The sequence below is a fragment of the Lissotriton helveticus genome, chromosome 4_1 (genome assembly GCF_964261635.1).
Source record: "Lissotriton helveticus chromosome 4_1, aLisHel1.1, whole genome shotgun sequence".
NCBI classification, from domain to species: domain Eukaryota; kingdom Metazoa; phylum Chordata; class Amphibia; order Caudata; family Salamandridae; genus Lissotriton; species Lissotriton helveticus.
Window position 1 is genome coordinate 1,817,409,212 of NC_136063.1, and position 26,185 is coordinate 1,817,435,396.

The following is a 26,185-nucleotide window of genomic DNA, read 5'->3' on the forward strand; positions in this document are numbered from 1 at the left end:
CTATATATGCAATAATACAGCGTTCACATAGTACCCTCTTCAGTTATATACTCACAATACCAACAAAAGATCGCGGGTCGGAAAGTCTTCAGTTAGGTGTGCACTGTGGGCGCCATGTTTGAATCAGAGTAAATACACCATTTCGGAAATATGATCTTTCCTCCATACAAAAAAACAAGTCCACCATCTTTAAAGGTCAAAAGTACTTAATGCTTTAATTTACCGTAAACCACCTGTAATCCTTTCACCATAAGTTACCGAGTGTGTTTTCCTGAGGCACCTCAAAATTAAAATAATTACTGTCCACTATATATCCATTATCGTCAACTGTGTATCCATTGCCATCAACTATGTATCCCTCAAATAGCCAAATTCAAGTACTAGAAAATAGTATTAACGGTGTAACCTCACTACCAACCTCAATCTACTTTGAACAATATTAATGAATGCTACCTGTACTTATCCTCTATTACAATTTCTGAGGTTGGGATCATGATAAAAGTTAGCCCCTAACCAAAATACATGAATTGAATACATCATAGCGTATGCCGTAGATAAAGAGAGTCCTGAGTAAATCCAAATCCCTCTACATAATGTCCCGGACATTGTCAGTAATAAAAAATCCAGGCCGAAAACAACCCTCCAAAATATTTATAAAAAGTGTTTATAATTCCATATCCATATATACTGGCCGAGTCGCCTATCATGATCCTCAATATTGTATAAAGTTCATCTAGAATGGACCAGAGCCAAACAAGGAGTCACCTGATTAAATAATCCAATGTAGAGCTGATAAACTCAAACAGGGAGTCACCTATTTTAAGATAAAAACAGGTGGAAATTCAAGAATAGGTAAGAGCGTATAAAGAAAATCACCACAGTAAATTGGAGCAATCTCAGTGTACCAACGTCACCAGTGAAACCCAGCTTGTACCAATCACAGTTCTCAAAGACCAATATTCTGTTAGATGTATCTAAAGGTAACTATACAATGAGTGACAGAAATAGTGTAATTCAGTCATGAGATTGTTATAAATAAACATCCTCTTGTTGGTACCCAGAGGGCAATTGGCTCCATATTATTTCTTAATCCAATACACATTTCAACAGCATTTACACTGAATCACATTCATGAGTCTACTAACAAACATTTTTTGATGACATATAAGATGATCTAATTTATAAATCATAATCCCAAAGAATACATACATTGTCCAAGGAAATACTGCCATTCATTATTTACGTTCAATCAAGCTCCACATCCTTCAATTTTATTATCCACACCACTTCCCTGCATCTCAACTGAAGCTCTATGTTACCACCTCGCACATAATTCTGTACGTGATCGATTCAATAAAAGCTTAATTTATGAGTATGCTGTCCTAAGTAATCCTGCATGGTATGGGAGACACTAGGATACCTAGTATCACCATTTTTCAATGCCCTAAAGTGCCCCGAGATTCTCTCTCACAGACATCTAATTGTACTGTCAAAATAATTTTTTTGCCTGTACGGATAATAACATAAATCACAAATTTCGTGTCACAATTAATGAACATCTGTATAGTGTGATCACCCGCACTGTTGAAATGAAACTGGGTTACTCTATCAACTGCCTATCTACCTGTGCTACACCGTTCACACTTGTGGAAACCTTTAGTGTGATCACTTAACCAATTACTTCGTCTAAAAGGTTGTGGATTGCTTGGACTCATTATGTTAGCAAGGGGTTGTCCTCTCCTGAAAGTCAAACTTGGTGCTGCAATAAGGTATGGTATAAGGCACTGTTTGTCATAACCCCTTGATTCAAATCTATGCTTCATATCTCTTATAGAGTCTTTAAACTCCATCTCCTCTGACTACAGACTACTGAGAACAAGACTCTCAAGGCATGTAAACTGAAAAGGAAGATTACATTGAAGCCTACGACAAAAAATAAAAAACCTGAAATAGCTAATAAAATCAGATTGGTGACAAATTATATCTCAGAGACCAATAAGTTGTACTGTGCATTACATAGATATTGGTATATACTCCGGTCGGATAAGTGACTTCTACCATACCTTACTGCAGCACCAAGTTTGACTTTCAGGAGAGGACAAAACCTTGCTAACATAATGAGTCCCAGCTATTCACAACCTTTTAGATGAAGTAATTGGATAAGTGACCACACTAAAGGTTTCCATAAGTGTGGATGGGGTAGCACATGTAGATGGGCAGTTGATAGAGTGGCACAGTTTAATTTCAACAATACGGGTGATCACATTATACGGATGTTCATTAATTGTGACACAAAATGTGTGATTTATGTTATCATCTGTACAAACACAAACATTTATGTTGGCAGTACAATTAGATGTCTGTGAGAGAGAATCTCGGAACACTTTAGGGCATTGAAAAATGGTGATACTAGGTACCCTACTGTCTCCCATACCATGCAGGATGACTTACGACACATACTCATAAATTTAACTTTCATGGAACCGATCATGTAAAGAATGATGTGAGAGGCAGTAACAGGGAGCTTCAGTTGAGATGCAGGGAAGCAATGTGGATAATTAAATGGAAAGCTGTGGAGCTTGGTATGAATGTAGATAATGAATTACAGTATTTCCTTGGACAATGAATGTACTCCGTGTGATAATGATGTATAAATTAGATCATATTATGTGTCATCAAAACATTTATTGTTAGTAGACTCATGACTGTGATTCATTGTAAATGCTGTTGAAATGTGTATTGGATTAAGAAATAATATAGGGCCAATTGTCCTCTGGGTACCAACAAGATGATGTTTATTTATAACAATGTCATGACTGAATCAAACTATTTCTGACGCTCATTGTATAATCACCTTTAGATACATCTAACAGAATATTGGTCTTTGAGAACTGTGTTTGATGCAACCTGAGTTTCACTGGTGATGTTGGCACACTGAGATTGCTCCAACTTACTATGGTAATATTCTTTATATGCTCTTAGATACTCTTGAATTTCCACCTGCTTTTATCTTAAAATAGGTGACTCCCTGTTTGACTTTATCCTCTCTGCACAGGTTTTTTTCTTTAGGAGATTCCTTGTTTGACTGCAGTCCGTTCTAGATGAACTTTATACAATATTGAGTATTATGATAGGTGACTCGGCCAGTATATATTGTTATGGAATTATACACACTTTTTATAAATATTTTGGAGGTTGTTTTCGGCCTGAATTTTTTATTCCTGACGATGTCATGGACATTATGAAGCGTTATTCGGATTTACTCAGGACTCTCTTTATCTATGCTATGATGTATTAAATTCATGTATTTTAGTGAGGGACTAACTTTTATCATGATCCCAACCACAGAAATTCTAATAGGGGATAAGTAGACTTAGCACACATTAATATTGTTGAAAGTAGATTGAGGTTGGTACTGAGGTTACACCATTAATACTATTTTCTATCACTTGACTTTGGATATTTGAAGGATACATAGTTGATGGCAATGGACACATAGTTGACGATAATGGATACATAGTGGACGGTAATTATTACAATTTTGAGATACCTCAGGAAAACATAGGGGCCGATTCACAGAACTAATCTTAGATAAAATCCTAAACGTACTACTTTTGGTATTCACAGAAGGCATTTTGTAGTAGTAAACTTAGGACTCCTAACTTTACTACTACTAAACTGAGATACAATGCTAAACTTACTACTTTTGGTATTCACAGAAGGTATTTAGTAGTTGCAAAGTTAGGACTCATAACTTTATTTCTACTAAATGCCTTTTGTGAATACCGAAAGTCGTAAAGTTAGGATTTTGTCTCAGTTTAGTAGTAGTAAAGTTAGCAGTCTTAACTTTACTACTACTAAATGCCTACTGCGTATACCAAAAATAGTAAGTTTAGGATTTTATCTCAGATTAGTTCTTTGAATTGGCCCCATACTCAATCCCTTATGGTGAAAGGATTACGGGTGGTTAACGGTAAATTAAAGCATCGAGTACTTTTGACCTTTAAAGATGGCAGACTCGTATTTCTTGCATGGAGGCACGATCACATGCCCAATATGGTGTATTTATTCTGATTCAAACATTGTGCCTATGGTGCACGCTGAACGGAGGCCTTTCCAGCCCGGGATCTTTTACTGACATTGTGAGTACAGTCCAGAACAAAGATCATGGTGCACGCTGAATGGAGGACTTTCCAGCCCGGGATTTTTTACTGACATTGTGAGTACAGACCAGACTTGGGTGCTATGTAAGTGCAGTAATATCACGTATAGGAAAAAGGGAGCAGCACGCATGCGCGCTACTCTGCTGAAATTACCATTCTTAGCGCTGCCATAACTTTTAAAAAATCGCTTTTTGCAGTTTAATTTCTAAATTGTTTTTACCTTGTTTTTAGCACGATCTCTGTGTGCCCTCTCACTTGCACCCTAAATTGGGCCCCCCACCGCGCTTTTCGCGGAGCTATCTCAATTTCTTCTCAGCCTTCGTGTTTGGCGCTGGGCGCCATCTTGGGGGTGGTGTGGAGCGAGTGTGCCACTTGTGGGAGCGCTCTAGCGCTCATTTACAACACAGGTGAGCCCTACTTAAGGCGAGCTAGGTAGTAGCTCGACCTGGAGAAAGGGAGCAGCACGCACGCGCGCTACTCTGCTGAAATTACCATTCTTAGCGCTGCCATAACTTTTAAAAAATCGCTTTTTGCAGTTTAATTTCTAAATTGTTTTTACCTTGTTTTTAGCACGATCTCTGTGTGCCCTCTCACTTGCACCCTAAATTGGGCCCCCCACCGCGCTTTTCGCGGAGCTATCTCATTTTCTTCTCAGCCTTCGTGTTTGGCGCTGGGCGCCATCTTGGGGGTGGTGTGGAGCGAGTGTGCCACTTGTGGGAGCGCTCTAGCGCTCATTTACAACACAGGTGAGCCCTACTTAAGGCGAGCTAGGTAGTAGCTCGACCTGGAGAAAGGGAGCAGCACGCACGCGCGCTACTCTGCTGAAATTACCATTCTTAGCGCTGCCATAACTTTTAAAAAATCGCTTTTTGCAGTTTAATTTCTAAATTGTTTTTACCTTGTTTTTAGCACGATCTCTGTGTGCCCTCTCACTTGCACCCTAAATTGGGCCCCCCACCGCGCTTTTCGCGGAGCTATCTCATTTTCTTCTCAGCCTTCGTGTTTGGCGCTGGGCGCCATCTTGGGGGTGGTGTGGAGCGAGTGTGCCACTTGTGGGAGCGCTCTAGCGCTCATTTACAACACAGGTGAGCCCTACTTAAAGCTCGCCTCCTGCGCGCAGCGGTGACGCGCAGCGGGAGCGCCGGACTCTCGCCGGAGTCAAGCCAGAGTCCTGCCCGTCTGCGCCCGTCAGCGTCCCGGAGGCGGGCGGAGCGGCGGGGGGGACTCTACCACCAGGGATGTGTCCCCCAGGGACCTCTCTTCTGCGCTATTCCACTAGCGAACTTCGCTCATTTCTACCTCATGGTGATGGGTGTCGTACGGTATTCCCTGGTCGCTACCATGGGAAATCCCGTTGCCCGGGTTGTGGCTGGCGCCCGACCCGCTCGCTCTTCTCACGGCCCAGCAACAACGTCTCTAGAATGGGCTTTGGGTGCATGCTTTTGAACACCAGGTCTGCCTGCAAACATGCGCAGGACATCTATGAGCTTCTAGATGTAGATAAACCACTATGCCTTATGCTCACCGAGACTTGGTGGGGTGACTTCTCTAATACTGACGTCGCCCTGGCAATCCCGCCCGATTACAACATCTTTAGAAAGGACAGAACCAACGGAAGGGGAGGTGGAGTAGCGCTAGTGGTACGGAAGGGAACCCCTTGTGAGATCCTTCCAGCCTTTGACATCCGAGGCTCAGAAACCCTAGCCTTTTCCATCACTCTGTCGCCCCATCAATCCTTTAAGGGATTGCTTGTATACAGGCCACCTGGTTCTCCCGGCACCTTCTTTGAAGACCTGGATATGGTACTGGTGGAGCTGGCCCTGAAAGCCGAACATTTCATCGTAGCTGGTGATTTTAACTTCCGGATGGATGATTCATCCGATCCGGCAGCCGCTAAACTTTCGGAGGCGCTGACCCCGCTGGGGCTCACCCCCTATTTTCAGGAGCCTACGCATGAGAAGGGGCATACCCTTGACCAGGTCTTCTCGTCTGTTCCCCTTGAGGATATAGAGATCACTCCTGTCCTGTGGTCGGACCACTTTCTTGCAAAATTTGTCATCAAGGGCATAGTTAAATCTGTGCCTTTCCCGGTACACCAACAGGGTCGTGTCCACAGGGCTTTCCATCGTGTTACCCCGGAGATGTTGGCCCAGGCAGCTGAGGCCCATCCCTGCCTTTTTGTGGGTGATCTAGACAGGGATCTACAGACCATGCAAGACTGGCTATTGGATAGGCTAAACGATCTTGCCCCGGAAGTAACATCTCGCCCGACACCGAAACGGGTCTCTGCACCTTGGTTTACCGCTGCACTGTCGGCTACGCGGCAGCAGTGCAAGGTAGCCGAAAGAGCCTGGCGGGCGCAATATGACACTGGCGCCAAGTTGACATACAAAACGGTGGTTAAGGCTTATCACCGGGATATCCGTTTGGAAAAAAGAGCCTATCTAGCAAGGAGGATTGATGCTGCGTCCAACTCTTGCAAGGAGATTTTCTCCATTGTAAGAGAATTCACCACACCTTGGTCCAACACCTCGAACCAAAAACCATCTAGCTCCTGGGCCACGGACCTTGCTGTTTTTTTTACAAGCAAGATCCAACGCATTCAGGAGTCATTCCTGGCACCAGTGTCTGCGGGCCAGACTGAACCCGACATTACCACACTGCCACAGGCTGGGCCAGGGGCGACGTTGAGTGTGTTTCCTTCTATCTCTGCTCCGGACTCTCTGGCTCTTATGGGCAATTTAAAATCGGGCTCTCCTCTTGACCCATGCCCTGCCAAATTTCTGGCGAAAGTCGCGGAGGTGATCAACCCGTTGGCTAATCCGCTTTTAAATCTTTCGCTGAGGCTCGGCGTGGTCCCGCAGGCCTGGAAGCAGGCGATGGTGATTCCATTGCTTAAAAAATCTGGCCTAGATCCGAAGGCCCCGGTTAATTATAGGCCCATTTCTTTGCTGCCGGCCCTCACGAAGATTCTGGAAAAGCACGTCCAAGGCGTGCTCTCCAACTTTCTTGAATCTCATGAGATTCTGCACGCCACCCAATCGGGCTTTCGTCCCCATCTCAGTACTGAGACAGCGCTCCTGGAGGTCTCGGAAACCATTAAAGGGGTTCTGGACTCGGGGGGCAAAGTCATGCTGGTGATGTTAGATCTGTCGGCGGCGTTCGACACCGTTCCCCATGATGGTCTTCTCGCCAGACTTTTCGAGATTGGCCTACGGGGGACGGTGCTCGACTGGTTTTCTTCTTTCCTAGCCGGCCGCCGGCAGTTGATCTGGGCCCCGCCGGATTCCGCCGCGATGCCGCCTCTGGGAGTCGGGGTCCCTCAGGGTTCTATTTTGAGCCCGACCCTCTTTAACATCATTATGACCCCATTGGCGGCGCTGGTGGAGTCGCATGGTGCCCAGATCGTATCCTATGCGGATGACACCCAGCTCCTCTTCTCTTGTAAGAGAGGAGGCGACTTTGATGGGGAGAGCATTCGGGATTGCCTTGGGGCTGTTTTTCACTGGTTCCATCTAAACAGCCTTAAGTGCAATTCCAACAAGTCCGAAGTTCTTTTCTTTGGGTGCGATACAGAACCAGACTGGCAGACCTGGTGGCCTCGGGATATGTTCCCTCCGTCCTGCTCCTCTCAGGTCGCTAAGAATCTGGGGGTGAAGATGGATAACAGGCTTTCCTTAAAATCCCAGATCCTGGGGGTGTCGGGCATGTGCTTTGGCATCCTCAGGATGTTGCGGAGGTTTCTTCCTCTGTTATCCGTGGAACATAGGACGCTGACTGTCCAGGCTCTGATCGGGTCCAGGTTGGATTATTCCAACGTTCTTTACCTGGGCCTCCCAGAGTACTTGTTGCAGCGGCTACAAGTGGCACAGAATGCCGCTGCCAGGGCAGTCTTTGGCCTTAGCAGGCGTTCCAGGGCCTCGGGTTTGTTGGCAACGTTACACTGGCTTCCTATCCGCAAGAGGATTGCCTTTAAGGCGCTGACCTTGGCCTATAAAGCCCTTCACAAGGAGGGAGCCAAGTACCTCCAAAAGAGACTGGTCTTTTATCATCCGACCAGGTCTCTAAGGTCGGAAGCCTTGCACCTTGCAGTTGTTCCCCGGGTAAAGAAAGCGCGCCTTGGAGGCCGCTCTTTCGGACTGCTGGCATCTCAGCTCTGGAACTCTTTACCACTGGCCCTACGGGGAGCGACCAGCCTACTGGCTTTCAGGAAGGGCCTCAAAACGTGGCTGTTTACTCAGTAGCCGGTCTCCCGCTAACTTCCGGCCTATTCTTCTGTTAGTTTTTATCTTGGTGTTATGTTTCTTATGTGGCAGCATTGTTTCTTTCTCCATTAAAGCGCCGGGACACTCTTTTTGAGTAGCCGTGCGCTATAGAAATCAATAAATAACATAACATAACATAACATAGAGCATTGACTGCGCCTGTTGTATTGTGTATTATTACATGGCCCTGCATTTTAAATCTCATATGTAGAACCTAAATGTGTGCATAAATGTTTTAGTTAATGGCACGAGTTGATCTAGAATATCATATAAGGGATTCTCACTGTTGTGAATGTAAGCTCTATTCCTTTTGGGTTACAAGTAAAAATGGGACTACTGACACGCTTACTTGAGGCGTGCTAGTTACTACTTATGATCTATTTGATATATAGGGGATTTTTATTGTATCTACTTTGAGTGTCATTTCATTGTCTGACAGGCCAGATTGGGTCTACTGACCCGCTTACTTAGGTATGCAGGCCACTGCTTAGTATTTTTACGCTCCTAGGCGAACATAAATGCAAGGGACCACATGTGATATCATGAATAGGCAACGCTAATGGAGGCATGTGCGCATCCGTATTTGACTGAAAGGTGCTACTCTCTCCCATTTTTTTAGTTCATGGACTCGTGATTTCAAGTGATCATCCTAGTTACTTTGGATGCGCCCAGTGAGTCTCTTACATGAGACTTGAGGTGAGCGTGGTCGACATGTGAACTGGGGTTTTAAATTAACTTTTGTGACCTGTGCTATATACCACAAGACACCTAGTGCTAAGGGCACTCTCTCCTCTTTTTTCTTTTCCCTCTTTTATAGCCTTTCATGAAGTTGGTTCTGCTGTGAACTATGTCTTTTTTACACTGCAAGTTATTTCTTTGGTGATGGAGACTTTGTCCCTTGACACAAGGGTGTTTATGGTCATTATGTCTCTAAAATAGAAATATTGATGGTAACATCTTTTATTTGGAATTACAGCCCTGGAGAAGTGATTGTGTGTAAATACACACGACGTAACGTATTGGCTGTAGATTGCTTTGTCGTATATCAACATCTGTGGAAGCAGTATACTGAATGAAAATGTACTGTTGAAAATCGGACGCTGAGTACCCTAATAAAAAGTGGAACGAAAGTATAATAAGTGACTTTATACTGTTTGACTCTTCATTTACAATTCTGAGTGTTCAGGCAGGAACTATATTATGTTTGCAAATCTGGGTTTGCATCAAAATACATGGGTGAATGCACGGAAGTACCGATACTCCACCCGTGGAACACCTACTTGATGCAAAGTAATACAAGGTAGTATAATGCACTGCTGTGGGTTACTTTGTATTGATTAAATCACGCAACGCCACGCAAATCAACTTTCTGTGGCTTGGTAAATGTCAAAATGGATTTTGCACAGGGGCTGCACCACAAAAGGGGTGCAACCCGATGCAAAATCTTAGTAAATCTTGGTCTCTATGTTTAGAAAGGCAACTGAACTGCATATATAATAGCGGTGTGTTGATCTGGCTATGCCGCAAGTTTATCAGGTCCCATCTTCCTTCGACATCTAGTGCCATATTATAGAAGTGCCCCTGGGGTGCAATGGGTATTTGCACCCACTTTGCAGAAGGGGTCGCAGACGCTTGTGCATCCTCGTCTGTAATACCGAAAGCGGTGGTGTACACACAGCGCCATCGCTTCCTCAAGAGGGCGTTGTGTCATTTGCATGGGGGCGAAGCCCCATGCAAATCAGGGAATGCCTTTGTCTCTGCCCCTGCGCCATATTACAGACAGGGTGCAGAGGCAAAGCTCTCAGGAGGTGCACTAACAGTGCACCACCTATAAGGTAACCCACTGTCATTACGCCCCCAGATTGCAGTCCTCTCAAAGGAGGAAAGTAGTTCTCATGGACACTCCAGCATCCCCTTGCAGGTGGTTGCAGTCACTCACTGCACCCGCCTGCAAGGGGATCTCTAATTTATATTAAAAGTGCAGCCGGGTGCTACCTGCACTGTGAAAACACAACAGAGCAGCCACTCCATTTTTCACACAAGTTCGCGGCTATCCTGGGGCAGCACATTCACCCTAATATGGCACATTTCTGTGATTGAACCCAGGGTACGTTTTAAAAGGTGCTCCCGGCCCAATCAAGGAAAATGCGCCTGATGTATGATATGGCCCCTGATGTGTTTTTGAAGAAGGTCAGAAGGGATGTTTAATATGCACAATTTACCAAATTGCCTTATGAAAGGCATCCTGATCAGAACGCCCGCCCATTTACGTTTGCTCTTCCATAGTAACATATTCCGTGCCCTTTGATAAACATTGCCTGTTTTAGACAGCTGCATTCCAAAATGGGTTTTCAGAAATGTCCATCACGATTTATTGAGCAGGTATTTATATATGAGCAAATGTTGCCTGAAAAGACAACCATACGACGGCATCGGAAAGTGCAAATGGTTTAGTCCATGGAGATGAGAGAGGCAAGGGCAGAGGGAATATAGCTAGCTTCTTTTTGTTACCCATCTACTTCCAGCAGCCTGCCCTAACCCACATACCCTGGTTCTGAAAATAAAACATCCACGGCTCCCGGCATTCGGTACTCCTTCCTCTAGACCTAAACTCCTTATCAGGAATAGGGTGTATGTTGTCTTTGCGCTTCATGTGTATGGAGTGGCTGATTACACACTCGTCCCCAGTGGCATAATGCAAATGGTGCCACCCTGCAGCATGTGAGGAGGGACCCCTCACTCTCCCAATTCACATTGATATTCATTGACCTTGGCCCGAATGGGGGCCCACTGAAGGAGTGAGGCGGCCCTGACAAGGGGGGGGGGAGGGTTGTATCGCATGGGCTGCAGGGGACTTGTGTTACGTCCCTGCTCAACCCACCTCAAATTTGAAATGTAATATGTTGACCCTGCAATTAGAAAATAATGCTTTATCTCGATTGGTTCCCCTATTTCAATTGATTAAAATAGAAGGAACTGATTTTCTTTGCGATTATCCACCATATATTACAGTACCTTTCTGATAACACTGCAAAAATGACTCCCGGCATTATCATAAAAAACCCTAAATCACCATTCTCCTTTCACATGCATGGACTCACTGTTAAGGACATTCCCACCGCCATGTAAGGAAATCAAGAGGATGTTTAATTTCTCATCTCCTATCCACTTACATCAGCATTGTGACCGGCACCATCTGGTCACCAATTTTAATGAAAGATCGGCATACTAAATCTGCAGAGTGCCTATGTACACATCACTATGATGCACTGATTTCAGCATGACATAGGTGATAAAAAAGACAGTTGTTGCTCTGTCAGGGTGCATAAGTTGTGGATGATTATTGCAGCTGGGTCACAGTGGTGCTCTGGATAGCACTTCTGGTCAAAACCGGTGTTCCATCACTTTTCACCAACTACTGAGGTAATGATAATCTAAAATGAGGAACTAGACAGGGGCCTTCACTATACATAGTTGTTCCAGTCCTTGCACACTTTCAATGAAAATCTCAAGGTGGCTGCACCCCAGACATCCATAAGAACCCTTTAAGTTTGTCTGAATGAGGAGTAGTGCAAGCACCATCCCTCACACAGGGAATGTTCTGTAGTTCCTGCCTTCCTCTGCTAATTGGCAAAGAAAGTAGCGACCTGTGATGGAAATCAACAACTGCCAATCTGACAGAATTCACAGGTGATGAAGAACCTGTCAAAAGATGTATGTATGCATATGTGCATATTTTGTGTGTTTGTCTATATATATATATATGTGTGTGCATGTGTGTGTATACCTGGTGAGCTGTGTTATGTATGTGGCATGTATGTGCTTCTTGTGGTTGGGGTGAGGGCATGGGCTAAGGGTCTTATCTAACCTGATCCGACTATCCCTGAAGTAATGAAGGCACATTGTTGAAATATAGTGGACATCATGGATTACCTTCTGTAATGCATGACACAGTTAGGTGAGTGATGTCCTTTACATAACAGCAGACATACTTTCATACTTAATGATATTTAGGCTATGGTGACAGCTCATGTTAGTGCCATGATTTCCTTCTTATATTTACCCTATCTGTTTTGCTGGACTTAAAAATGTGTGCATTTTACTTGATACACGGAAGTAAAATGCCTGTGACCCCCCCTTTTACAAATAGTTAAACTTGCTTACCATCATCATCACCATCAATTAACTTTATTCGATCTTAAAGGATAAGATCATAAAACTATTGTGCGTCATAAAATTTATATTCAATAATATATTACAATTACAATAACTGGCTAACAACTGATTGAATTATTTAACTTGCTTAGAAATTCATGATATATGGTTTAGAAAATGTACCAGGACCTAGAAGTTAATTGCCATCTTTGGACTGCAGTGCCTACTACAGCATCAACAGAGTTGGCCTGTAAAACATGGCTTCAGGCCTACTGTGTATATTTTGTCTGCTGCAGCTTATAAACCTCCTGTCAAAATAACCCTTTCAAGCAGGCAGTAAACCATGCTTTAAATATTAATAAAAAACAAAAGACACACAATTGATGGACGGAATGTAGAACAAATCAAAACATTCACCCCCAATCAAGAGATCTGGGTTTTAGCCATCATCCTTTCGCTCAACATGCCACCCCAGTTTATACCTGGCCATATGCAAATCAGTCTTGACCCTGTGCCTCATGGGAACAGTCCAGCCTGAACTGCCAAGCCAGGTCCTCCCTGGACCGGAACCAAGCATCCTAGGACCAGATTCGGGGTTTCACCCCTCTTCAGCCAGGATTGCTTGATTCCAGTGGCACAGTGAGCCCAGAGCCCGTGTCTTGGCATACCTGGTGCACTTAGGGTGAGAAAGCAAAAGACACACAATTGATGGGCGTAATGCAGAAAAAAATCAAAACATTCACCCCCAGTCAAGAGATCTGGGTTAAATCCATCATTCTTTTGCTCACCATGCCACCCCAGTTTAGACCTGGCCATATGCAAATCAGTCTTGACCCTGTGCCTCAAGGGAACAGTCCAGCCCGAACTGCCACTCCAGGGCCTCCCTGGACCGTAAAAAAGCATCCTAGGACCGGTTTATGGGTTTCACCCCTCTTCAGGCAGGATAGCTTGATTCCAGCGGCACAGTGAGCCCAGGACCCACGTCTGGGCATACCTGGCGCACTTGGGGTGAGAAAGCAAAAGACACACAATTGATGAACACAATGCATAACAAATCAAAACATTCACACCCAGTCAAGAGATCTGGGTTAAATCCATCATTCTTTTGCTCACCATGCCACCGCAGTTTAGACCTGGCCATATGCAAATCAGTCTTGACCCTGTGCCTCATGATTCAAGCTAGCCTGACTGAAGAAGGGTGACATACCCTGAAACCGGTCCCAGGATGCTTTTTTCCGGTCCAGGGAGGACCTGGCCTGGCAATTCGGTCTGGACTGTTCCCATGGGCCACAGGGTCAAGACTGATTTGCATATGGCTGGGTCCAAACTGGGGTGGCGTAGTGGGCAAAAAAACAATGGATTTAACCCAGATCTTTTAACTGGGGGAGATTGTTTGCATTGTCAGCATTCTGTCCATCATTTGTCTGCTGTAACACTTTTCACCCTAAGTGGGATGGGTATGCCCAGTTGTGGGTCCCTTGCTCACTGTGCCACTGGATTCAAGCTAGCCTGGCTGAAGAAGGGTGACATACCCTGAAACTGGTCCCAGGATGCTTGTTTCCGGTCCAGGGAGTACCTGGCCTGGCAGTTCGGTCTGGACTGTTCCCATGGGGCACAGGGTCAAGACTGATTTGCATATGGCTGGGTCCAAACTGGGGTGGCGGAGTGGGCAAAAAAAACGATGGATTTAACCCAGACCTTTTTACTGGGGGAGAATGTTTGCATTGTCAGCATTCCGCACCATTTGTCTGCTGTAACACTTTTCACCCTAAGTGGGATGGGTATGCCGAGACGTGGATCCCTTGCTCACTGTGCCACTGAATTCAAGCTAGCCTAGCTGAAGAAGGGTGACATACCCTGAAACTGGTCCCAGGATGCTTGTTTCCGGTCCAGGGAGGACCTGGCCTGGCAGTTCGGTCTGGACTGTTCCCATGGGGCACAGGGTCAAGAATGATTTGCATTTGGCTGGGTCCAAACTGGGGTGGCGTAGTGGGCAAAAAAACGATGGATTTAACCCAGATCTTTTTACTGGGGGAGAATGTTTGCATTGTCAGCATTCCGTCCATCATTTGTCTGCTGTACCACTTTAAAAATTGATAAGTCACCCCTAATTACACTTTGTTGCTTAGCAAGTATGGTGCCTGATTGTTAAAAGTGGAACAAGTTCAAAATTAAAGTTAGTGTCATGAGCCCTCATCGTTTGTATCTCAGTATCTGCAGTAATGACTATTCCCCATGTAGTCAGGCTCCATGTTACCACAGTGCAATGTTAGCACTGTTGTGCTCACTGGTCAACATTATATAAACAATGTACTACCTCTTTATTTTTACAGTGTGAATGAAACACTGCCATGTTTTCAAGCTTACTGTTCACAATTGTAGCACTGTTATGCCCGCTGGTCATGCAGTGCGAACTAAACCCTGCCATGAGAGAGTCTCAGCTGATGGTATAAGTGTTATGCTCCAAGATGAGACTTACTACTTACACTGATCACAACTATGTCCAACAAGGGTTTACTGTGTCAATGACCTTTGTTTATGTTTCTTGTTCATGTTGTTACCTGCCAAGTCCTTTGTTTATTTCAGTACTCTCACACATGGCCGTCAGCAGGGCCGAACCGAGAGCATAAAGGATGACCACGCCCCTGGCGCAACGCGGAGTACTGAGGACCCAACGTTGAAGGTGCTGCTGTCCATGATTCAGGTTTGCGGTGTCTCTCAAGCTTTGGGAGGTTTGCAGACTCTGCAGTAGACAGCGAAGGCTCCTTGACACATCGCTGACATTGCAGGAGATGACAAAAGCTGCGCATTGAATACAGAAAAAACAAGATAAGCTGACGTCTTTCCTTGTCAACGTGTGCCGTATGGAGAGAGGATAGGTGAAGGAACCGTTCAGTTTGTATGATGCTGTAAAGCTGAAGTGAAGCTCTCATAGTAACACCTTGTGATTTGGCAATAAGACTTTGGGCATTAACACAGAATTTACAAAGCATTATAAACTTTGATTCCCTTGGCAATATTTGAACCTTTGCACTTCATTTGATATATGTGCAGGTGTTGGGGGTAATTTCCTGTTAGTGCTCGATTCATGTGTACTGACTTAAGACGATGGATATCATTAACATTGTCAAGTGAAAACAGCAACTAAACAGACTTATTCGCAGAGTATCAAGGAATCCTAGGAAGACAATCAAGGACCATTCTTAGACCATATTCTACTAACTCATAGACGTATTCATTCTTTTCTTTCAGGTACTTGTCTTCCTTCGACTTATGTTGTTGACTTAGATGTGTATGTAAATGTATACCTCATTACTGATTCTGATTGTCTGCTAGCTCTGTTCCTGATCTCCCTCCCCGCAGTACCCTCCCTAAATTCCCTTCTCCGCGTCTAGCCCCTCTGAACATCTATCTATTTTATATCTATGCATAGTCGGAGTTGCTGAAAGGTGGGCCTCTTGAGGGTACTGCTCTTGAGGAATGGTAACTGTGACAGTTGGCATGTTCTTCCAGTGACTATCCCCCCTCATACACACATAGCTATTTTCACTGGCTGGGCAGTAGCTGGGTAGTTAGCAAATGTCAAAGCTTAGATTATACATTTTAATCTGCAATTTTTGACAGGAAAACTCTAGAATAGCCATTCAAATCACATTTTTTATCTTTATTTAAAATCCAATCCATTAGTGAAGTTGAAATATTCTTATTAAATATATGGAAAAAGTAATTTTTAGAAAACGATACGTTTACTGCCTGAGCTTCACTTACGCTAATTAGCATTTAGCCGGCCTGTCAGTGCCTCCCTGGCAATAAGGTGTGAAAACTGTTCCTACAGTGGAGGCAATAGCATGGTTTCGTCCCCTTCCAGGATGTATAGTTGATATGTTCTCAGGATCTTCATTAACTTGTAAAGGACCTCTCACACAGAGATATATTGTGAGACCTGGAGGAAAGGCGGGTCTTTGTTCTACAGGCCCACACTAGCCACGCCGGCTCCAAACCCAATGGAAGGGAAGCTGTCCCCAGAACCATTTTGGGGTGGACGCAGAGGAGGGGAATCCTCATTGCCGTGGCCAAACCTCTGTGTGACACTAGGACACTGCACAAGGGAGGAAGGCTCCCCCATTTTGAATTTTAGGAGTGAGGTGCACTGTGGGATTATTTGCAAAAAGAAACTGCTGAAAAAGTGAGTAGAGTTACCTCTGGAAAACTTTACTCCATGTATTAGGGAGGAGTCACCCCCATACGCTGGCTAGAGCCAACCATAAACATGGGACCCCATGGAACCCTCCTCATAACAGTTTATGGCCTTGCTGAAGGTCAGAAGAACAATTCACACTGCTTGCTGTAAACTTAGAGGTGCTCTGAAATAATGGCTCTTCTCTCTCATACCCAGGGCAGAGAAGTGGACTCCAAGGGTAAGTGGGCTGACCTCATGTGAGGCTACAAGGAAACGAAAAGATGAAAAAACATTTTTTCATGGATTCTCAGTTTTCCTGTGACAACTGGACCTGCACTGAACCTTGCTCAAGGCCTTTCTTGTATCAAGCCCTAAAGTTCTAAGAATCTCCTCTGACCTCTGGAAGTGCTAGGTGAAAATATGAGCAGAAATGGATTTACCTCTGGAAGAGTTTCGGACTTAAAAACATTCTGACTTCCAGCCACTATATGACCTGAACCAACAACCAAAGACGATCAATCAAAGGTGCGACTTCAATGGACTCAAGGAACAGGTTCTTCCCACTTGGAGATTCTCCGCAGCAGATAATTTGTTTCCGTAGGCCATGGGTGAGAAGGTGTCCGACCAGGGCTCAGGTTAATTTTGTGACTTTTGGGGGTCACACTTACAAGTTAGTTATATTTCCTTGAGGTGGGCAGCTGCTGGCTTCAAATAATAATCCACTTTCCTACAGATTCCTTGGTAGAAGGGTCACATTGTGCTATTGCTGCTATTTCATTACGTACTGAGAAGAGTTTCTTTATTGACACAGATTTCTACGATATCATTAATACCTGAGTTTGACCTGGGTATATGAGTTTGCTAGTAGCTCTAGGTCTAGAGCGTACATTGCTGACTGGGCCTGTACCTCTGTTAACACCTGTAATTGTGAGACATGTATAAACCTGCATTTTCCCACCATGCACTTTCAAAGTAGAGTCATTGTCATAAAATATGTCTGAGAATCTATATGGAAAAGGTAAGATGGGAAAAGAAAGTGAAGAAAAAGACTGCATACTTTTTGAAAGATGATAGGTCACATTATACTGCATAATCCCGTTATATAATTGCCTCTAAAACATATATATTTTTTGCCAATTTGTATAGGCATTATGCTGAAAAATCCAATGTACTCTCAGCATTTATTTAAAGTTGTCTCATGAGTGGTGAGCTTTAACATGCCTGGGGAGAAAAATGGTGTGTGGCATACCATAAACAACTGAAGTATGTCTTCAGCAGCCATGGAGTTTTAGCCACTTTATGTGAAAATTGTGCTTATGCATGCTGCACTTAACCCTATCTTTTCAACAATTTATGTGAGGAGAAACAAGTCAAACTATCCTAAAATGAGTGAACTTCCTTCACTTTTTTCACTCACATAGTCCAATATATTCTAAGATATTTATGCCCCAAAGCTTTGTAAGGTCATAAGCTGACTTTAAATGTCTATCTTTAGTGCACTGCTCTGACCACTACTTGAAGCAGAGATACTACTCCTATTCCTTACCACTCTTCCAACTTTTTCCTCCTACTGTCCAGCGTACTGGAGAAAGCCTGAGGCACCAGAGCCCTTCAAAGATACACACATTTTATGAAAATGTGCCATCATTTATGTGGTGGAATCCATAAAAAATGATGGCAAATTAGTTACTGGACATCTGGGCCCAAATTACAGATAAAGCACACTTTCCATGTTTGTGCCACAGCGAACCGTAAAGCAGGAACGCCGGGTGCAAACATGGTAAGTGCGCCTTATGAGGAACAATGCGCTGCCCTTGGAGCAGCTGCGAACTCGAGACACCCCTAGGGCACCACATTCAAGAGAAATACAGAGCAGCTGTTTAAAAGCTGCTTCCTGTTTCTCTGTGCAGGAGGCAAGCCGGCCTCACATTTAAAAGGGATTATAGATCCCATTGCAGGCAGGTGCAGTTAGTGGCTGCACCGGCCTGGAAGGTGATATCTGGGGGGTCCATGGGACCCCCTTTTATCCTTTTAGAGGGATGTATTTAGAAGGTGCACTAAGAGTGAATCACCTTTTTGTGGCGCACTTTTAGTGTGCCTTCTAATGGCATGTTTGCCTCTTCTCCCACTTCAGTAATACGGCGTGGACGCGAAGGCAAAGTGATTCCTTCATTTGCATGGGACCCCACCCCCCATGAAAGGGGAAGGAACATCCTCTAATGATAGCTCTGACACTGCATGTGCGGTAACACTATCTGTATTGCAAATGGGGCAAATAAGCATCCTCGTCCCTTTCTGTAATACCAAAGTGCCCTGGGGTGCCTAAAGTAGGCGCAAATACAGATTTTTATCTAATTTTTTGGACTCAATGGCTGGACCAAAGGAATTTCCAAATGAAGGGATCTTTTAATAAGGTGAGTATACCGCCGGGCACTAGAAGGATGAACATTTGGAAGATGCTTTGTTGCTTTCCATTCTTAAGTCATGCCTAAGTTCTTTCGAGTATCCTTCCAGCTGCTGGTTGCACTATACAACTATTACTTTCTCTTATTATCTTGTACCCTGTACCTTCTTTTTCAGTCTGCTGCCTGTCTCACAGGGTATGCATTCTCTAGGGATAGTCCTAGATGTCCATACGCATGTGACTAGAAAGCCTCACCCTCATTTTCCTTCTCTGCCCTTAGTAAATATATTTTTGTTCAATGGATTTCGAGACCAATGGGAAAAGGTTGTGCCTTATTGCTATGGGAAACATTTCAACCCACCATATGTCCACTGAAAATTATGAAACCGTTGTGAAAATGATGAGACCGCTGTTATCCAACTCACTGTCTGTCACCAGCTGCATACAGGACAGAAGAATAAAGTGTCACTTTGCCATTCTGTAGCTTGGGACAAGTAGCCAATTAACCAGAGGTGAAACTTAACATGCAAAGAGTTTTTATAGGAGCCACAATAACTAAGGAAATCATTTCCTGTAGGCTGCCCCTGGCCTTAAATGTGTGAAGGTATAAATAGACCTCCAACTCCCATTCGCAGAGCTGCTGGCACCAGAGCCAAAACTGTGCTTAAAAAATGAATCCACCACAGGTGGCACGTGTACTGCGGAACTGCCACAACACATAAAAAATAAATAGTTCTGTGATTAAAAGGGAATTGACTGATGTAATCACTTAGACCCAGAGAACTCACAAGTGGAAGAGGTATATGAATAATAAAACTGCTGTCAACGCTGTAATAAATTGTCAGCCTTACACCAACTTCTTTGAAAGTTGGAACTAAAACATACATGTAATTGTTAAAATTTTGAATATTAAAGTTAGCAAAATGTGATTAAGTTTCAGGAAAAATCGGAAGGTTTGAGAAAGAGATATTATAGTTATATCCTGGCTGTCTGTAAATCCCATCCAGTGATGACGGTAGACTAAACACCAATTGAAATTAATGTACCAAACTATTGAATGCAATCCTACAGTATGCAGTAAAATAGCAAATGAGAAGAAATACATTTAACATACTCATGATGTCATTGACAAATCCACGGCCGAGGAAAATATTAGGTGATTTCAAGTTTCTTTTAGAGTAGAAACTGTTTTAGTCTTACAAAGAAATATGTAAGAGGACTTACATATTCAAATATATAAAATAAAATCTGAAAAACAGAACAAGGTATTCCCAAAGACAGCTCTAACGTATCAATTCAAATATTTCAGAGAAAAAAAATTGTGTTTATATACTTGTGCGATAAAGATCTGGGAAAATTGGAAAAATGAAATTGCTAGTAATGCAAACAAAATGCATTACAAGAGGACTCACCTAAAGAAGTACCATTTGCACTATTTAGGACTAACAACCACGCTTAACCTATGCCTAGCTTTACTCCAGATGTACTTTCCCACCCAGGGTCACACATGGTGGCTTTGCATAGTTTGGTAAATCAGGTTTAAGGACTGTGTTGCCTCGTCATGCAAGGGTAATAGAATCCTTTGATGAATCTGTCCCAAAGTCTCTAGATTGTCTTTGAATGACATGTAAATGAAATAACTGTCTTTAAGAAAGGTATTAAATCTTCCTGGAAACTCTTCCCACAAACATTTTTCAGAAATAACATCCTATTCAATTCCTTCAAGTGCTCCTGAGGCTGTTGCTAGGTATTTTATACAGTGGCCCTTTATATCCTTGCAACCTCCATTGCCAAACTATGTACATTTTTGACACGACCACCAAATCATTGTAATCAAGTAACTAGACAATGCACATTTCACTTTATCCAGTTTTGCCCCCTGTATGCAAGCCCTAGATCGCTTTTCTTAAAACCTTTACTGCCACAAGCTGGCTTTAAAAATGATTTGCCCCCAATGGAATTTTTACAAAGGCTGCCCTCGGTCAAAATTCGAAATAAAAACAAATAATTTCATATGGGTGCACTTGCAATTCAATGATTGATACATATGGATAATTGTTATCCATAAAAATCTGTTATTCAATGCCCGTTTCTCAGGCAGGTGCACAGTTAAACTAAGGGTAACATGAGCTAGCACAACGGTTGAAATGTAGCCCAAATAAATCTGTACGGTAAAAGTCACCTTCTATAACTAAGTAGAATAAAGCAAACGTTGAGGAACATGTAACAAGTAAAAGAAAGCAAACACAACGAGATGATGGATGGAGAGCTGAAACTTTTCCGACACTCACCCTCAGTCAAATATCTGGGTTAAATCCATCATCATTCTTTAGCTCACTTTGCCACCACTGTTCAGGCTCAGCTATATGCAAGTAAGTCTTGACCTTGTGCCTCATGGAAACAGTCCAGTCATACAGTCACCCCAGTACGGAGATCTGGGCCTAAATCCATATTTTTTTTGCTGCCCAAGCCTTTCCAGTTCCGACCCAACCGTATGCAAATCAGTCTTGACCCTGCTCCTTTTGGGAACAGTCCAGCCCGCACTGCCAAGCCAGGTCCCAGGATGCTTACTACGATCCAGGGAAAACCTGGCTTGGCAGTTCGGTCTGGACTGTTCCCATAAGTAGCAGGGTCAAGAATGATTTGAAACGTGAAATGTAATATGCAAAGAGTTACAAAGACCGAGCGCAAATCTTATGCTTAACCATCCGTGGTCTGTGCAGGTAAGGGCGATGGGGCTGGGTTAGGCGGATATTTGACAGACGACCACTAGGGAAAATTAAATAAATAAATAATTTTCCCTCGTTGTCGTCTGTCGAAATCCCCCCTACATGGCCCCACCGCTCTTACCTGCACAGGCTGCAGCTGTGCTCAACCTTTATTTTTTCACTACTGTATACTACGGCAGTCTACCTTCATATAAGGGGCTTTGCTGCTGTCCTGAGTGTCAAGGGAATTGATTCATTTGCCTTCATGTGGAATCCACTTCCTGGTGCAACTGCACACACAAATGGTGCAAAATGCTATCGGTCAGACTGTCTGACACACCAAGCACTGAATGGGTGTTTGATTGGCTGGCTTAAAATGCGAATGCCACTGATAGAAAACTAAAAGCTATAATGGTCTGACCCACTTCCCACTCTATGAATTCTCACTTGAGGGCTGACACAAAGATGAAGGACAAGACAAGTAGCCAGGGACTGGAGGGGGCTGACCAAAGACCCTCTTTAAAGCTCTTTTTAGTCTCGATCTACACAAGCATTGACAAAACCAATAGGTTTCGCCTATGAAAGATATATTGGCTGTGTCATTTTTTTTTACATGTTGCACAGCAGTGACAGCTGTTGTGCAACTCGGTTTAAAGAAGAAGAAAAGCACTTTGATGCAGCCAGCGTTGATGTGATATTAAAACAAAAAATGACAAAGCCCATAGATCTCGCATTGGCGAAGCCAATTGGCTTTGCCAGTGCTTGTGTTCACAAGATATTTCGCACGCGCAGAGCAACCACTGTGCAGGCAAATTTTGTTTTCTTCTGTTGGTCGGAGGGGAGTGTAGGGTGCAGGGAGAGCCCAGGTGAAGAAAGGGGGCAAAAGTATGCAGCAGAGATGGCAGAGAGAAGGCTGAGGGAACAAATCACCAAAGCTGCAGGCAGCAGTTTCTTCAGGATCAGGCCCAGCAGTCAGAGCTGCGTGTCACAGGTGTGAGATCCTGTTAATTTGTTTATGATGTTAAATTATATGAAATTAATTCAATTGGCCTGGGGCGAAGAAGGGAGGTTGAGGAAGTATCAACCACAGCTGTGAGAGGTGGGTAGACTGCAAGAACATGCACTCTCATAGAGTGCAACCCGAGACGTTAAAAAGAAAGTAGGAGCAAGCGGACAGTGGAAGGCCACTGACCCCAGAAAGCTGTACTTAGTCCATGCCCATGCCAGGAAAACACCGGAAGAAGTGAAATTAAAACAGGGAGGCATTAAACTAATGAGACGCAAGGAAACAAGAGTAATGTCCAAATTATCCAATGGTAAGTAACGGAAAGACTCTAATCCCATTTTAAGCTTTTTTGTGTTTACAAGAGATTTTGCAGACACAATCTAAATAGGGCCTTATTCTCTACAATCATTTTTATTCTGCGGGTGCAAAAATGTGGTTGCAGATTACAATATCGGTGAGTCTGGCACATGGCACAATTCACAAAACTTAATAGGCTTACGCAAATTTATTTGTGCATGGAGCAATAGCCCGAGGTATGGAGATGGCTAGGGCGAGCGTCCCTGCCTGCTCTGTGTTTCCACAGTACAACAGCTCTCCCACCAGAGGCAAATATAGACTCGAACTTCAGGTTGGGGGGGGGGGGGGCTAACAGGTCAACCAAAGGGGGCAGGGCTAACACTTCAAACAATTGGGGGAGCTATCCTTAGGCCCATACATGAAAACAGAATTATTAATTGTGCATTTTAAACATGTTGGTCAAATCCAGTATAGTTATAACAAACATGTTTTAGTAGAGTTCACAATGTTTAAATGCTACTGACAGTTCTTAATAAAGGGGAATGGGGAAATTGCCAATTGCCAATCAAAAAGCAACTTATTTGGACTTTAATCCAAAGCACTTTAGAACCAGCCTTTGCAAAGTTATTTCAAGACAACCCATTTTGCTAATTCATTCTGTGAGATGATGAGTTCATGAAATATTTTTAATTCTACCTTCGGAAAGATGCTCCTGTCTGACTATTGATCGATGGTACGTTTTCAGTCTGCTTATCAGGACATTTCAACATATGCTTGTTTGAGGCAGCATACATGTCCAGGTCTCAGAATATTGATCTTTGTGGATAATGCATCTAATTTCTAGCTGTATGACTGGCAGTCCCAGGTTTGATTCCGAATTCCTCTTCTATTACTTCTGAGATTATATAAGTGAATGCTAATCAATTGGCAATATTATCACCTGTTAATTACTCTGCCAGGGGTCTGTGCTATTCTTAATTAAAACAAAAAAGTTGTTGTTGGCACCCTACTCTAAGAACTTGTCATATGAGATGACTGACCTACATCCATGGAGGAAGCCACCAGGCCGAATGAACTGGCAAAAAAAGGCTGTTGCCTTGAAATAACTTTGCAACGAATTGTATTCCAGCATGTAAAAGGCACAAATATTCCTTCAAACTCCAGAACGCATAGAATGTGTAGCTGGTGGGCAATGTCCTGCAAAGAGATCGCTCCAATAGAAACAGAAGTATGCCACTTAGTTACATATTTCAAAATCAAACTATGCTTTCAATTTTGTTCTGAAACCCTAGCACAGGAAGTGAGAAACCCACTACAATATCAGTGTTGTGTTTTTTATCCTGCGGTGGCAATATTCATTTTAAAATGCAACATTTGTTATGCATTTCTAAAAAATTCCTTTGAGCAGAATGGCTATAATGTTTACAACAGTTGTTACTAAACACATGCTAATTATAGCAATTAGTTTGGTCTGGGAGGAGAAAGGGACAAACTTGAATGGGCCACTGGAGAGACATAAGGCAGACAACATGGTTGCCAATTTGTTTATTTTATTTTATTTTATTTTATTTTTGCGATTTTATATTGGTAACCTATTATACACAATATGAGGATTATGCTGCTTTTGAAAGACCCAGCTTTAGTTTGAGAGTAAAATAAGGTTCGACGGGCATTTTGCTATCAAACTGCACTCGTTTAAAGAGGTAGGGCACAGTGAGGCTTTTCTTACACAAGGGAAGTGTGGGTGTACTGCCTCTGCACAGACACCATCCTGGAGAAAAATCACTCACTGCTTTCATTAAAGCAAATTCTACAGCTGTCTGACAATGCACTCTGTGAAACTAATCATAGAGGCATTTGCTTTAGGTGTTAAAGGTATGCCTCTGGTTACACAGTCATTATATTTCCAGGATTCACATAGCTGAGATATCTCTCATTCTGCTCATAGTTTAGACATCAGGTTCCTGGGCTATCCCTCAGGGGACATTGCTCCATCTCCAAAGGACAGGATCCCCAACCTATCATTTCTTTTTGATTTCTTCTAAACTTTGTCACTAGTCATGTGTTCAGTGCCTGAGGGTGCCCACTAAATATATTGAAAATATGTACATGCAAGCTATCAGTTGAACTGAGTTATTGCTTATAAGAGGCAACAAACGTTCTAAGACTTGGAAGCAAACACATCAGCAGCATTGTGCCTGTTTCATGATTGACTCTGTAAAGCAGAGAGCCAGATAAAAGATCCTTCTATAAACTGGCAACAATTTTACCTTACAGCAATCCTCAGAGAGCCTATCAAATTTCCTGAAAATTGATGACATATCATGCTGCCATATTTAGAATTTTGAGGCTTGTAAATAGCTACCTCAGGAAGACAAACACACAAAGCATTAGCATATTGTAATCTAGAAATCACGGTAGCATTACCCACATAAGCTTTCATGGGCACAAAATAATAAAGAGATTTTGCTTCGAGATTCTCTCTATTACATTCTTATGACATCTTGCATTTTTTGTCTTTTGTTGGACTTAAAATGTGACGAAGTACCCATCTGTGTATTTATAGACATGGTGGAATGTGATAACTAAGCCTTTCATCCCTATTGATCCCCAGGCACATTAAGCAGCCCACCATGCCCCTGATTTCAGTTGCATGGTACTGGCAGGACACATCAGTAATTACCAGGATCCCGTGATAACAATCCACCAGTACAGTGCATTTACAGGTTAAACTCCACACAATGGGAGATTATTGTGCTGACCCAAATTTACCAGGCAGTATTCCAGATGGTATTCCATTTTGCATGAGGGTTAACAAATAACTCCTGTTCTGAGTAGGCGGTAAAAGAGTGCAGGGGGCTGTTGTAAGGTATGGATGAAGGAAGGAAATGAGGAGGGTGAAGGAAGCAGTGGAGATTGTTGGCCAGCAGGAAGGGCATGTAATGCTCCCTTAGTGCCTTCTCTGAGGTTTGGGAATGCATCATGGAAAGGATTTTGGCTACAATGC